Source organism: Gossypium hirsutum, chromosome A06 (genome assembly GCF_007990345.1).
Source record: "Gossypium hirsutum isolate 1008001.06 chromosome A06, Gossypium_hirsutum_v2.1, whole genome shotgun sequence".
NCBI lineage: Eukaryota > Viridiplantae > Streptophyta > Magnoliopsida > Malvales > Malvaceae > Gossypium > Gossypium hirsutum.
The window spans coordinates 6,968,195-6,981,314 of record NC_053429.1 but is presented as its reverse complement, the minus strand read 5'-3'; the positions used below and the strand labels follow the sequence as shown (position 1 = coordinate 6,981,314).

The window sequence follows — 13,120 nt, the reverse complement described above, 5'->3', positions numbered from 1 at the left end:
AATAATACTTTAAAATATTCTCTCAATAACAAAATCGATTCCTCAATTAACACTAGTCAACAGAAAGCCAATCTCAGCCATTTGGAAACGATAAGACCATCTTCTTCATAGTGGTCTTGTAGCTACTTTTAATGTATAATACATAAAATTAAATCATAAACAAAGTGAAGATAAAATTATTTTGGGAAGCTAGAAAAAAACATGAGTTCTTATATTTTTCAAAACTAGTTTTGAAAGGGATAGTGCTCTGCCTAGAACTATCTATAGTTCCACTCTAACTTTTAAATAAAAGGATAATATATTTCAGCGCATTTGAACCTACACCCTCTTACACTAAAAATAATGTTAATGCCAATTGAGTTAACATTTAATCGGGAAAAAAATCAATAATTTCAAATGGCTAATGATTAAAAGATACTGGGATATAAAGAAATTAATAATTGTAATAAAACCAAAACTAGAAAATGTCTTGATTTTTCTAACCAACATCGATAAAGTTTATTCCTAGGGTTGTTGTTTACAATGACCCAACAAAGATAGAAACTTCAAAGTTCTGAAATGCAAGCCAAAATAACAAAGAATTGTTTTATATCACTTCAATCCCTATACATATATATATATTAAAGTGTTAAGTTAAAAACTCCATTTTCTAATGAGGTGGAAGCCCAACTGAGCTCAATGAATGTCCAGCCAAAGACAAAACGAAAAACAAAAGGTAATGCCATGCAATGCGAGTTCCAAAATTGTCGTCATCCAAAATATATTAATTTTCAACTGCTATCAACGTGCCGGTTGTTCAATACACAGCGCCCTCATATTCAGTCATCCCTAAGTCCAAACCTGCAGTTTCAGAATATATCAGAAGCACCACCTGATCTAGCACAAAATAATGTTGTAAATCCAGTTTAGAAAAAGCTGATCATTCTCTACCTTTTTAATTTCTTATTGATTATGTTCTGATTTGCTTTTGAGCTACCCATAATTCAATTATATAATGTATATTCAATCTAATTAACTTACAAAACTATTAAAACAGCATAAAACGTATGCAAATTCAGCTCAACTCGATCCGCTAATGAATACATATAATTTATCCTGTAATTTAAATATATATTTGAACATATGGTATAATTTATGGTTAAAGAAAATCAAACTACAAATTAATCTCATCTTAAAAATGATTATACAAAATTATTTTGTTCAAATCCAAATACCGTAATGGTGGCCCAACGCATCCAAAAGTTTGGAAAATTTTGATTGTTTTCTCGAAAATTTTAAAAAAATTTAGTTAAGCTTTCTTAAATTTTTTTAAGTTCTCATTAATCCTAAAAATATTTAATTAGTTCTCCAAATTTTTTTAAAATTCTCATTAATTTTTTAAAAGTTCTAAAAATTTTACTAGCCCCAAACTTTATTTGTGAAAAGTTATGCACTTAAAAATGTAATTTTCTTGTACCTAATCTACATATAAAGATGATTAAAAGGTTGTGAATAATTATTATTGGAGACCCTAAAAAAGATACTAGTTGATGAATGCATTATTGGGGGTTTAAGTAGATGATCAAAGAGTGCTTATTTTTAATTCTAAGGAAAAGGGGAATCTTGTGGTTCTTACAAGAGACAAAGGAATCTCATGTCTTACTAGGAATGTACGAGTGAATATTTTGTATGGGTCTAAATTTTTTAATGAGTTGAGGGAGTTGACAACTTTGGTATTAAATTATTGAGGGAATTAGGGAGTAATATTCCATTAGATCTCTTTATTTTAAAATCATAATTAATGTGGTTTTGCAATAGGCCAATTGTGGGGTGTTTTGACTTCAATTATCAATGTTTTATTTCTTGTGGCTTCGTCATCAAAACTGTTTCCCCCCTCTCCTTAGACGGTGTGATGGGTATTGATGCATCAATAAATTTTATAAAAATTTGTTAAAAATAACATAATTAAAGTTTATACATTTACAAGATGATGTCTTTGATTCAATAATCTTGCATTGTTAACATATAGGTATCAGAAATATGAATAAATAAGTAAATTAATTAATTTGTAAAAAAAGAAAAGAAATGCATAACTAAAACTAATTTTTGTTAAAAGAGTATGAGTGTTTTTTTTTTTTTTGGATGTAGCTCCTATTTTGATAAGTAGTTAGAATTGGCGGAAGATGCAAAAGTTGAAGTCTTTCATTGCTGTCACTTCTCAACATTTTGCTAATGTTAAAGTGAGTACTTCTCGATTGTGGGAGGTAATTAGAACTCATGATATGAAGGTGGAGTGACAACATTTGTTATGGTTCTTTTTGCATATTTCCAAGCATTAATTGTTTTATTGCTTGGATGGCCATTCTCAATAGGCTCCCTACTCAGGACCGCTTGCTTACTTTTGGGGTTTTTGTTGAGACTTGTTACTTTTTCTGTATAGATGTAGTAGGGACTTGTGATCACATTTTCTTTGCTCCATTCATAGAGTTGTGGGAACTTAGAGACAAGAATTAGATTGGATAATATTAAAACTTAAAGGAAAATCATTGCTTGTTGCTGTACTTAAGCTTGCTTGAAATGTATATTTGTATATGATATGGAGACAAAGGACCAAAATGTATTTTGGTGCATCTTTTTGACTGAAGATGTTGTTTTGGTGCAGATTAAAGAGATTGTAAAAGCTCATTTAAGAGGAAAACTAATCAATAAAGCTAGCCCTATTAATGCTTCACTCTGTGCTTCTTGGTGTATTATTAGTTAATTTGTTTATATAACTTAAAGCATAGTTACTATACAATATTTTGTTCTTTTGAAGTAGTTTAACTTCTTTCTTGAATTAATGGATTTCATCGTTCATAAAAAAATAAAAAAAAGGGAAAAATAGGTTAGTCAACATGTAGAAAAAAGGGAAAAATAGGTTAGTCAACATGTAGAAAATGAGGGAATACTGCATCTCGAAAGCTATTTAATAATATATGTGTAATAATCATTGTAACCGGTGAGTGTTATTGAATTTAGTGTAAGTATGAACATATCAATTGCACTCATCCAACTCTTAATGAAGTTGAGAATTGAGAAATTAACTTGAATAAATAGCTAAGATGGCTTTCAACTTTTTAGATTATTTATTTAATTTTAAGACGTAATATTATTTTGTGAGACAAACATATATATGAATTTAGAATTCGTAATTATTATTTTAACAATTAATTTATTGTGTCTTAAGATACTTATATTAGAATGCAAATTATCTTTTAATCTATAATTGAGACAAAAAACACTTTTAATATCAAAGACTTAATGATTTAAATCTAAGATTAATTTATGGTTTGCCTTTAAAAGAAAAGGGGAAAATAATATTAATTTTGTAAATAATTTACTCTATATTTAAGACAAATAACACCTTTAATGCTTGTTCCACGAAATTGTTAATATAAACCTACAAAACTATGACATATTCATTATAGTGACATTCATATTATACATAACATCTATATGTCATCATGATAAAAGATTTTTTAAATAATTAAACAATCAAAATTTGACTTTGTGGTTATAACTTTCCTTAAGAAATAAATGAAACCAATTTCCATAATGAGCACAACTTGGAAGTTTGTAATCTTCCCAATAATTAAGAAAAAGAATATGTAAGGAGATGTGTCATGTGTTGATTGAATTGAAAGTGGGATAAAAATAATAGTAATATCCATAAATAATATAAAGAGAATTGCTACCTAATGTTTATGTACTCTAATAATTTCCCTAATAAAAATTATTTACTATTTATTTTTGTATTTTTAAATTATTTTTAAAGTGACATAAAAAACAAAATTTATTTTATGTTTAACTCATCAGTTGTTAATGGCCGCGTCAACAAAAGATCTTAACATATTTATTAATTCAGTTGTTAATGATCGATGATAGTTTCCGTCACTCAAAAATTTTAGTGGGTGCAATTTATTAATTCAAAAGCTCAATTACATAAATAAACCAATTTAATTTTTTTTGAAAAATTTTGAAAAACCTTTAAACCTATTTTTATACCTCTTAAAGAATATTTACTAAATTTATTCACTGCCCGAGCACGAAAACTAGCTCGTGTAATACTAGACTTGAATAAAACTATGGAATGATTATAGTACCATAACATAAAAATAAAAAGAAGAAGAAGGGAGATTTGACTCTATAAATAAGACATGTAACACATTTTGGTGATAAAAATTTAGTTAATATTTAAAGTCCTTTTGGATGGGCGTTTATCTTTAATGCAATGAATTTAGTTTTATTTTTGTTTCATATTATAGTGTCGCTACAGTATTTAAGCGTATTATTATTTTTTTATACTAATCATAAGTGAATACATTATCTATTCAAAGAGGTCCTTAATGATTTTCTTCGAGAAAGGAAAAAAAAGATTAATTTATGTTTGTAAATCTTTTACTTTATATTTAAGACAAATAATACCTTTATGCACAACATCACAAGAACAAGATAGGTGATATAAATTGGTCTACAAAACTATGACATATTCATTATAGTGACATTCATATTATACATAACATACATTTATGTATTGCCTTGATAAAGATTTTGAGAGATTAATTATTATGAATCAATTATATAAAAATATATATTATGAATCAAAACTCGACTTTATGGTTAGATGGGATGCAAAGTTAGAACTTTGATTTTCAACAAAAGGTTGGACTCTGATGTTTAACGCATCAATTTTTTTTGATAAAATATAAAAATGGTTATTCCAACTATACTCGGGTTCCTGTTTTAGTCATCCAAATTTAAAAAAATTTTAATTTAGGAAGTAACATTTGAATTTCTTCCAGTTTTGATTACCCGTCGTTAAATTGATAATAGGAAGTCTTTTTCTAATAGGTATAATAATCATTTTCTCCTCAATACTTACATATTTTATCAATTTGATCCTAATTCTAAATAAATCAATAAATTTAACCCTTTACATTTACAAATTCTTTCAATTTCCTCAAACTAACAGAGGCATTGCACATCCATAAATTCATAAATCCCAAAAAGAAAAAAAAAGGAAAAAAAAACTTCTCTTAACTAACGAACCTTTTTTTGAGCCAATCCCTAATACCAATAAGTTTATCTTGAAACTTTATTTCCTTTTTTTTTTCTTTTTCATTAGTTTTCTTCTAAATATAACATTTTATAACCCTTTGATTGATAAAATTTTGGCTAAAGAAAAGGGGAAACCCTTTAAAAGAATTACTTTAGAATTACTCTTGTTGTCAACATTGTGATGTTTCCTTCAAGATACATAGAAATGGTCCTCGAAATTGGTCTTTGAAATTGGAAATTCAATCTAGAGTCAAAAAATATGGCTTTAAGAAATCCAATTGATCAATCAATAATTATATAAGAAAAAGTTATGAAAAAATATGAATGAATTAACTGAATTTCCTTTTGTTACATAGATAATGATTTTTTAATTTTATAAACTGAATAAGAGATTATTATGTGTTCAATTTTTTTAATTTTTTTCTAATTTTTAAATCCACTGTAAATACGTATCACTCATAATATGATTTAGTGTCAAATCATTCACCAAATTAATTAAAAATTAAAATTATGCTATTCAGAGTGAAAATTATTTTTTACAAATATTAAATTCTTTATATAATTTTATTATATATATTATATTTTTAAAATGTGTATTTTCTACTATTTTTAATGGTGTTTAGTAAATTTCTAATGCTAACTTTTTGAAAATATAAACAAAAAGGGCTATGTGTCAAATTGGATAATATCAACCACAAATAAAACAATTAATAGATGCGGAATGACTGTTTTAAAAGTTGAAAGCTTTGGTTAGGAAGTTTGAAATCAAATTGATAGAATTTGTAAATGTGAAGGGCTAAATTTATTAAATTATTTAGATTTATAATTAAATTGATAGGATATGTAACTATTGAGGACTAAATGTATTATTATACCCATTAGAAAATGGCTTTTTGTTTTCAATTTAACCGCGAGTGACCAATATAAAACATTAGTACCAAAATTGAAAATTTTAAAGTTAAGTCACTAAAACATGAATACAGGCATAGTTGGGTGATCATTTGTATAGTTTATCTAATTTTTTTAATAATTACGTGTCCTTACGCATTTTACTGTTTGAGACCAATTTTTTTCAAATTAAAGGTGATATTGAAGTAAAACCTTCTCAACTATAACGACTCTAGAATTTAAAATTAATCCAAATACTTAAAAAAGAAGTCCAATTCTATTTTTCGACTTTTCTTCACCTTTTTAATCAGTAAATTGTACTTCTGCTGCTACTAAAAACAATTGTACTGCCAAGTAAGAATAGGAAAAATAAATAAATTAAGGAATTGTAGTACAGATTGAGAAAAAGAAAATAATAGCAGGTGTGGTTAACGGTTTAGAAGAAATTGATGTCTCAACGGCCACTTTGAGTTTTCATTGTCCTAAATACCATTGGCCGTCCTAACAGGAACTGCTCATCTCTGCTGTGTCCCCCACCAACTCGGAGGCGCCTCGCTTCGCTTTCACGGACATAAGCACACTGCCGGCCGTTTTTAGCCTCTTCTTAAATGTTTTTAGCCGCAATCATGATGGTGCTGATTTCTTTATTTTCAAATTATAATGACCACACCGTTGTAAATTTTTTTTAAGGTGACGATGGAAGATATTAATGCCGTGTATATGAAATTATATTCAAATTTAAGTTTTATCTAAAAAGTTAATATATATATATATAAAAGATAATTTATATTTACATAGTATTTAAAAAAATTAGATTTAATTGGTAAAATTTGAAAATTATAAATTAATTTGATATTTTTTTAGATATCTTAACACTATTAAAATACACTGATATTAGATTGACAACCAATAATATGGTGACACGTGACAAAAAAATTATAAAATTCATACATATATATATATAACTTTTTACACATAGGCAAAGAACTTGGACACATGGATGTCTCAGTTCATTTGAATTTAAACAACCGTTTATCTGGATTCATTCTAGACATACTTTTTTTAGTATTTTATGTACTTAAAATTTTTTTTCTATAACTTATCAACTTTCTTATATTATTATAAAATTTAAATATACAAAATCTAAAAAATAAAAATAGTATTTAACACTAGAGTAAATCGAAACTAGTTGTCCAGATGCATTGAATCTAGACAATCATTTATTTTGATTTGTTCCAAACATGTTTTTTAGTATTTTATATTTTTTTATTTTTCATAAATTATCATTTTTATATTATTATTAAATTTAAAATACATAAATCTTTCATAGTTTATAAATTTTGATGTTTTATACAATATATATTTTTTATTTTTATATATTTGGAAATATATATTTTATATTTTTTATAAAATTTGATGTGAAATAATATATTGTATAAATGTAAGTTTTTATATATTTGTAATTTCATAATAATAAAATATAATATTTCATAAAAATAAAAATATATAAAATTACTCAAAAACAGATTTGAAATGAATTTGGACAAAAAATTGTCCAGGTTCAAATGTATCTAGACAATAGTTTCGAGGTTTATTCTTGTGCCAAATAATATTTTTAATATTTTTGCAAACTTATATATTTTTATATAATTTTTTAAATGATATGTTATAAAAATTAAAAATATACAAAACAAATAAAATGAAAGAACAATATGTCTAGAATGAACTTGGACAAATAATTGTCTAGATTTAGATGAGCTTGGATAACCAATTTGTCTAAGTTCTTCTATGTGTAAAAAAGTTATATTTTTATAAAAAAAAATCATGTTTTAACACGTGCTAATGTGAGGCTACCACATGTCACTATATTATTGGTCATCACTAGTGTCTCATCAGTGTATTTTAACAGTGTTAGTTAGGTACCAAAAGACAGCACCAGGTTGGCTTACGATTTTCAAGTTTAGGTACCAAGTACGTACAAGTTACCAAATTCAGATACATTCGCATATATTGATCCTATCTAAAAATCCACTCATTCTCTTTCTAACTACAATCCATTTTTGCTTGTATTTGAAGATTTGGGTTTTGTCTTCAAGATTTTTAATTGAGTTGAACTAAGTTCAAGTAGGTTTGTTGATGACCAAAAGAGGTCAAAAGAAAAGGATGGCGATTCACATGGTAAAGTGTTGAGAGCCATTGGAAGAGGAGAAGAAGAAAGTATATAGCATAGGGGTAGATGATTGAAGAAGAAGATCCCCTCTTAAGGCCAACGATAGGTATTTATAGTAGAGGGTGACCATTCCTTGGGTCTAAACGCGTGGCCTATGCTTGTCTTGTCATGGTTAGCCACTTAGAGAGCATAGTAAACTTTTAGATAGGTGGTACTGAGATTAAAATGGATCAAATGAGACCCCATGCATGTGTGTTCCATGCAAAGGGGGATATGATATATGTCCTTGATGAGGTGGATAGATAATATACCATGTGTCAAGTGTAGGTATGCCCATGAGGGCCATAACCGATGAAGTGTTTTCTATAGGCAATATTATTACTCACGAGGTTGAGGCTAGGCGAGGTAAGGGTGGCAAGGTCTATTATGGCAAGGTATTGATAACAATTTCTTTCCCCCAATCAATGGTAAGGTTATAAAGTGACCTACCATGTTTGTTATGACAAGGTGTTGATAACAATTGCCTACTCCCAATTGAGGGTAAGGTTATAAAAGTGACTTACCCTGAGACAATTGTTCTTCATGTTGTTGAAGTAAACATGTGTGAAGTACACGTGTGGTGAGGAGAAGGCTATTGGAAAAAAATTCGATTTAAAAACGGTTTTCTATAATAAAGAAAAATAAAATTTTGAAAATCGAATCGATTTGTGATATTTATAGCAATAAACTTTTCTCAAAAAGTACATGTGCTTTGTGCGAGATGGATCCTAAACGTTCTTGGCTTTCAACCGAATGACCTTCTCCGCTATTATCGTACCATGAATCACTTCGAATGATTTATTATTTTCAGTAGAAAAGTAATTCTGTTTTAATAGAAACCAATAGAATTGTTATTTCTAGAAATATAATTTATACTTATAAAATAAATTCTTACTATTTTCGGACAGAATAATAATATTCCAAAATTGAATATTTTTAGCCAACCAATATCATGTATTTATAGGGAGAGATAGGAGAATATAGTTAAATTAGTAGAATATAAATACTATTTGTATGGTAGGATAATTTAACTAGGACTAAAAATAATTTTGCAATTCTAATTCCGTTTTCGACCAACCTAACTTTAGCAGGAGCAGAGCCCGCAACCATTGCCAAATTAAGGACACTCGACAGCCCCAAAGTTTCCAGTTTCAAACATGGCCCCAAAGATCATTTTATTTTTGCTTATCAACAATAAAATATATAACAAAAAAACAGTTTCGAATGATTAAATATATATGTATATATACGCATCATTATCATTTCATTTTAATTAAAACATATATATTTATTAATTTTTTTATCTGAGGGAATTATTATATTTATTAATTATATTTTAAGAAATTAATTCATTTAATTTTTAAAAAAAATTAAGTTTTCGCAAATAATACAATTATAATTGACAAATTCTACGAGGACAGGGCAGTGTCCACTCTGAACCAACCAACAAGGCCCTAGTCTTGCTGCCGAACCATCATCAAACTCTATAAGGATTCAAGGGTCAGTCCTTGAAGGCTAGAGCAAGAGAAGATCGACGTCCCAAGCCATGGCTGATTGATGTACCTTCATGGAAAACATGAAAAAAAATTCATACTAACAATACTTGTAGGATTAAAATAATCACAAAATAGGAGGGGCAAAAAGTTTGAAAGAAGTATATTAATACAATGATTAAGACCCAGGGTGGGGTGTATATAAAACCAAACCAACATCAGGATCAGCTATCCCATCTTAGTCCATAATTCCCTCACTCATTTAACTTCCTACCCTTCCTGTCTCTTGTTCCAGCTCTTTTCCTCTCTCAACCCACCCTTTTTTAAACCCCAAAAATTAGACACTCTTCACATAAATCTGACACACTCAAAGTCCTTAATCTAGTAACCAGCCATGGCAATGGCCATTGACAACGCCTTCGAGGTCGACTTCTATAGTAACAGCACCACTACGTCCATAACTGACGACAGCCCTGCCTGTACTTGGAACCACTGGGGATCCCCTGTTGTTGATTGGGATTCGTTTTCAAGCGACCCAGATGACTTTCAAGACCTCATTGAGTCCATGATGGATGATGGAACTGGGTTTGAGCTAGCTCGAGTCGCACATGAAACGAGTAACTCAGTCTCCATTGATACCATGGTTGTCGATGAAGAAACCAACGGTGATGAGGATTCCAAGGGGTTGAGGTTGATTCATCTGTTGATGGCCGCTGCTGAAGCGCTAGCGGGGATAACAAGAGCCGTGAACTGGCTCGAGTGATATTGGTTCGGCTCAAGGAGTTGGTTTCCCCCAATGATGGAACCAACATGGAAAGGTTAGCTGCCTATTTTACCGAGGCCTTACAGGGTTTACTCGAAGGCTCCGGTGGTGGCCACGGGAAGCATTTAATAACCAATGGACCACACCACCACCGTGATGAGCATCATCATACTGACATGCTCTCTGCTTTTCAGCTGTTGCAAGACATGTCCCCGTATGTTAAATTTGGTCACTTTACGGCCAATCAAGCAATCCTGGAAGCAACGACTCATGATAGGAGGATCCACATAGTAGACTATGATGTTATGGAAGGGATCCAATGGGCGTCTTTGATGCAAGCCTTGGTGTCTAGGAAAGACGGACCACAAGCCCCGCATCTTAGGATCACGGCTATATCGAGATCCGGAAGTGGCCGACGATCGATCGGGACCATTCAAGAGACCGGTCGAAGATTGGTTGCATTTGCAGCCTCCATTGGGCAACCCTTTTCTTTCCATCAGTGTAGGCTGGACTCTGATGAAACGTTTAGACCCTCAACTTTGAAATTAGTTAGAGGAGAGGCGTTGATCATCAATTGTATGTTGCACTTGCCTCACTTTAGCTATCGAGCACCTGATTCAGTCGCTTCGTTTTTATCCGGGGCCAAGACCCTAAACCCACGCCTAGTGACCCTGGTGGAAGAAGAAGTCGGACCCATTGGAGATGGAGGGTTTGTGGGGCGATTCATGGACTCATTGCACCATTACTCCGCCGTCTACGACTCTCTAGAAGCCGGATTCCCTATGCAAAACCGTGCTCGGGGCTTGGTCGAAAGAGTATTTCTAGGGCCACGAATAACTGGATCATTGGCCAGGATTTATCGAACTGGAGGAGAGGAAGAAAGCCGTGGTTGGTCAAAATGGTTAGCTACCATGGGATTCAAGCCTGTTAACATCAGCTTTGCCAATCATTGTCAAGCAAAATTACTGCTGGGCTTATTCAATGATGGATACAGAGTGGAGGAGTTGGCCAACAACAGGCTCGTTTTAGGATGGAAATCCAGGCGTTTGCTATCAGCTTCCATTTGGACTTCCCCACAGTGATTTGTAAAGAAAATAAGCTGTCTTTTTCTTTCTCTTTCACCCCCATGGCATCGGTTTAAATTTTTAGCCCTTTTCAACAAAAATCTTAGACCACCTTTAGTTAAGGAATAAGCAAATCCCAAAAGTTTGTTCATAATCCATTGGTTTTAAGCTAATGCGGCTGTTTGTAAGAACATGAGCTTGTTTGTTGTCTTATTTGTTGTGTGTGCATGTTTGAAAATGAAAAAAAAAAGTGGGTGAGGGAGAACGTACAAATATTTGTTGGCTATATTCTATGTGTCTCCTGAGATTTTCCATTTCATTTTCCATCCGTCTCACCATGTTTTTCTTTCTTACAAAACTTTATTTTAGCTGACTATTGCATTCAGGTCGTATTTTGAGTCTTGTGCACAAGAAAATAATATTTCTATTTAAAGATTTAACCTAATTTAACTTCAAATTTAATCATAAATCAGTATAATTACTGGATATTGTAAGATCTTAAAAAAAATCAATTAATATAATAAAATCTACTCCGATTGAAGGAAAAGAAAATGTATGATAATTAAATTATTCTAACTTTTTCTCTTATAAGTACAATTCAAAAGGCATATCCCATGAATTTGGATACATCAAAATGGTCAGAATTTGAACCTCGACATTCGCAACTTTGGTAATTTTTTGTTTTGTCATATGGTTTTCTAGAAGAACAAAACTCAAAATCCTGTTTTTCGAATTCATTTTTAAATGTTTGAAAGCAACAACTTGGTGAAGATAGACATGACTTTTCTTATTTCTAGCTAGATGATGATCAAAATTTGCAGTAGATATATATGAAGTCTGAATTAACATAAAAAATGCCAAATCCTGTTGTAGATCAGATTGAAATCCAATCCAATCCAATGATTTATTTGATATTATTGATATATATATATATATGAAGTAAATCTAGTTGTTCATAGCTGAGACTGGAATGGATCAAATGATCTGTTTATAATTCTCCTTCAAGAAAAGTGACTATAATTAGAAAGCATTAAGAGGTTATAAACTTTTGTTTAATGATAAGAAGTCTTGATTTAAACAAAAGAAGGGTTGTTGAAAGAGAAGAGTATTGGTTGCATATGGTGGTTGGCAAATCCCTCTCCCCACATGGGTCTTGAATTAAAAGAGTATTTGAGTTCCTCAAAGAAGATTCCTAGAATGTGCCTTTCACAAGCCTACTTCATTAGTAATCTTATTTTGGATCTTTCTTTTTAACATTTAAATGCATCTATTATTCCATTATTTTAAAGAGAGCTAGCTACCTTTGCCATCCCACACTGCAAAAATATGCATTTCCATTGTTGATAAAAAAATTTATAAGGGAGTTTCAATTTTTGTTATTTGAAAAAAAATAAAAAAATATTTTTCTTAAAATTTTATTAAAATTACAAAGACTACTTTTTATAAAAATATACCTTTTATTTTGTTATTGTGATTTCAATTTATACTTTTAAATAACTTGACTTCATTAGTTATTAATTTACTCAATCCTTTTGTCATAATTGGATTATGTGTCATCTAATGGATTGAGCCTTAGTTCGAGCACGTTTAAGTGTATTTTTCTTCTGATTTAAAGGTTGGGAAGGGG

General features: G+C 30.2%; 1 pseudogene; it reads left to right on the top strand.

Moving 5' to 3' along the window:
* Window positions 1-9,814: 9,814 nt before the first annotated feature.
* Window positions 9,815-11,885, top strand: LOC107962498 (protein NODULATION SIGNALING PATHWAY 2-like; annotated as a pseudogene).
* Window positions 11,886-13,120: the final 1,235 nt, after the last annotated feature.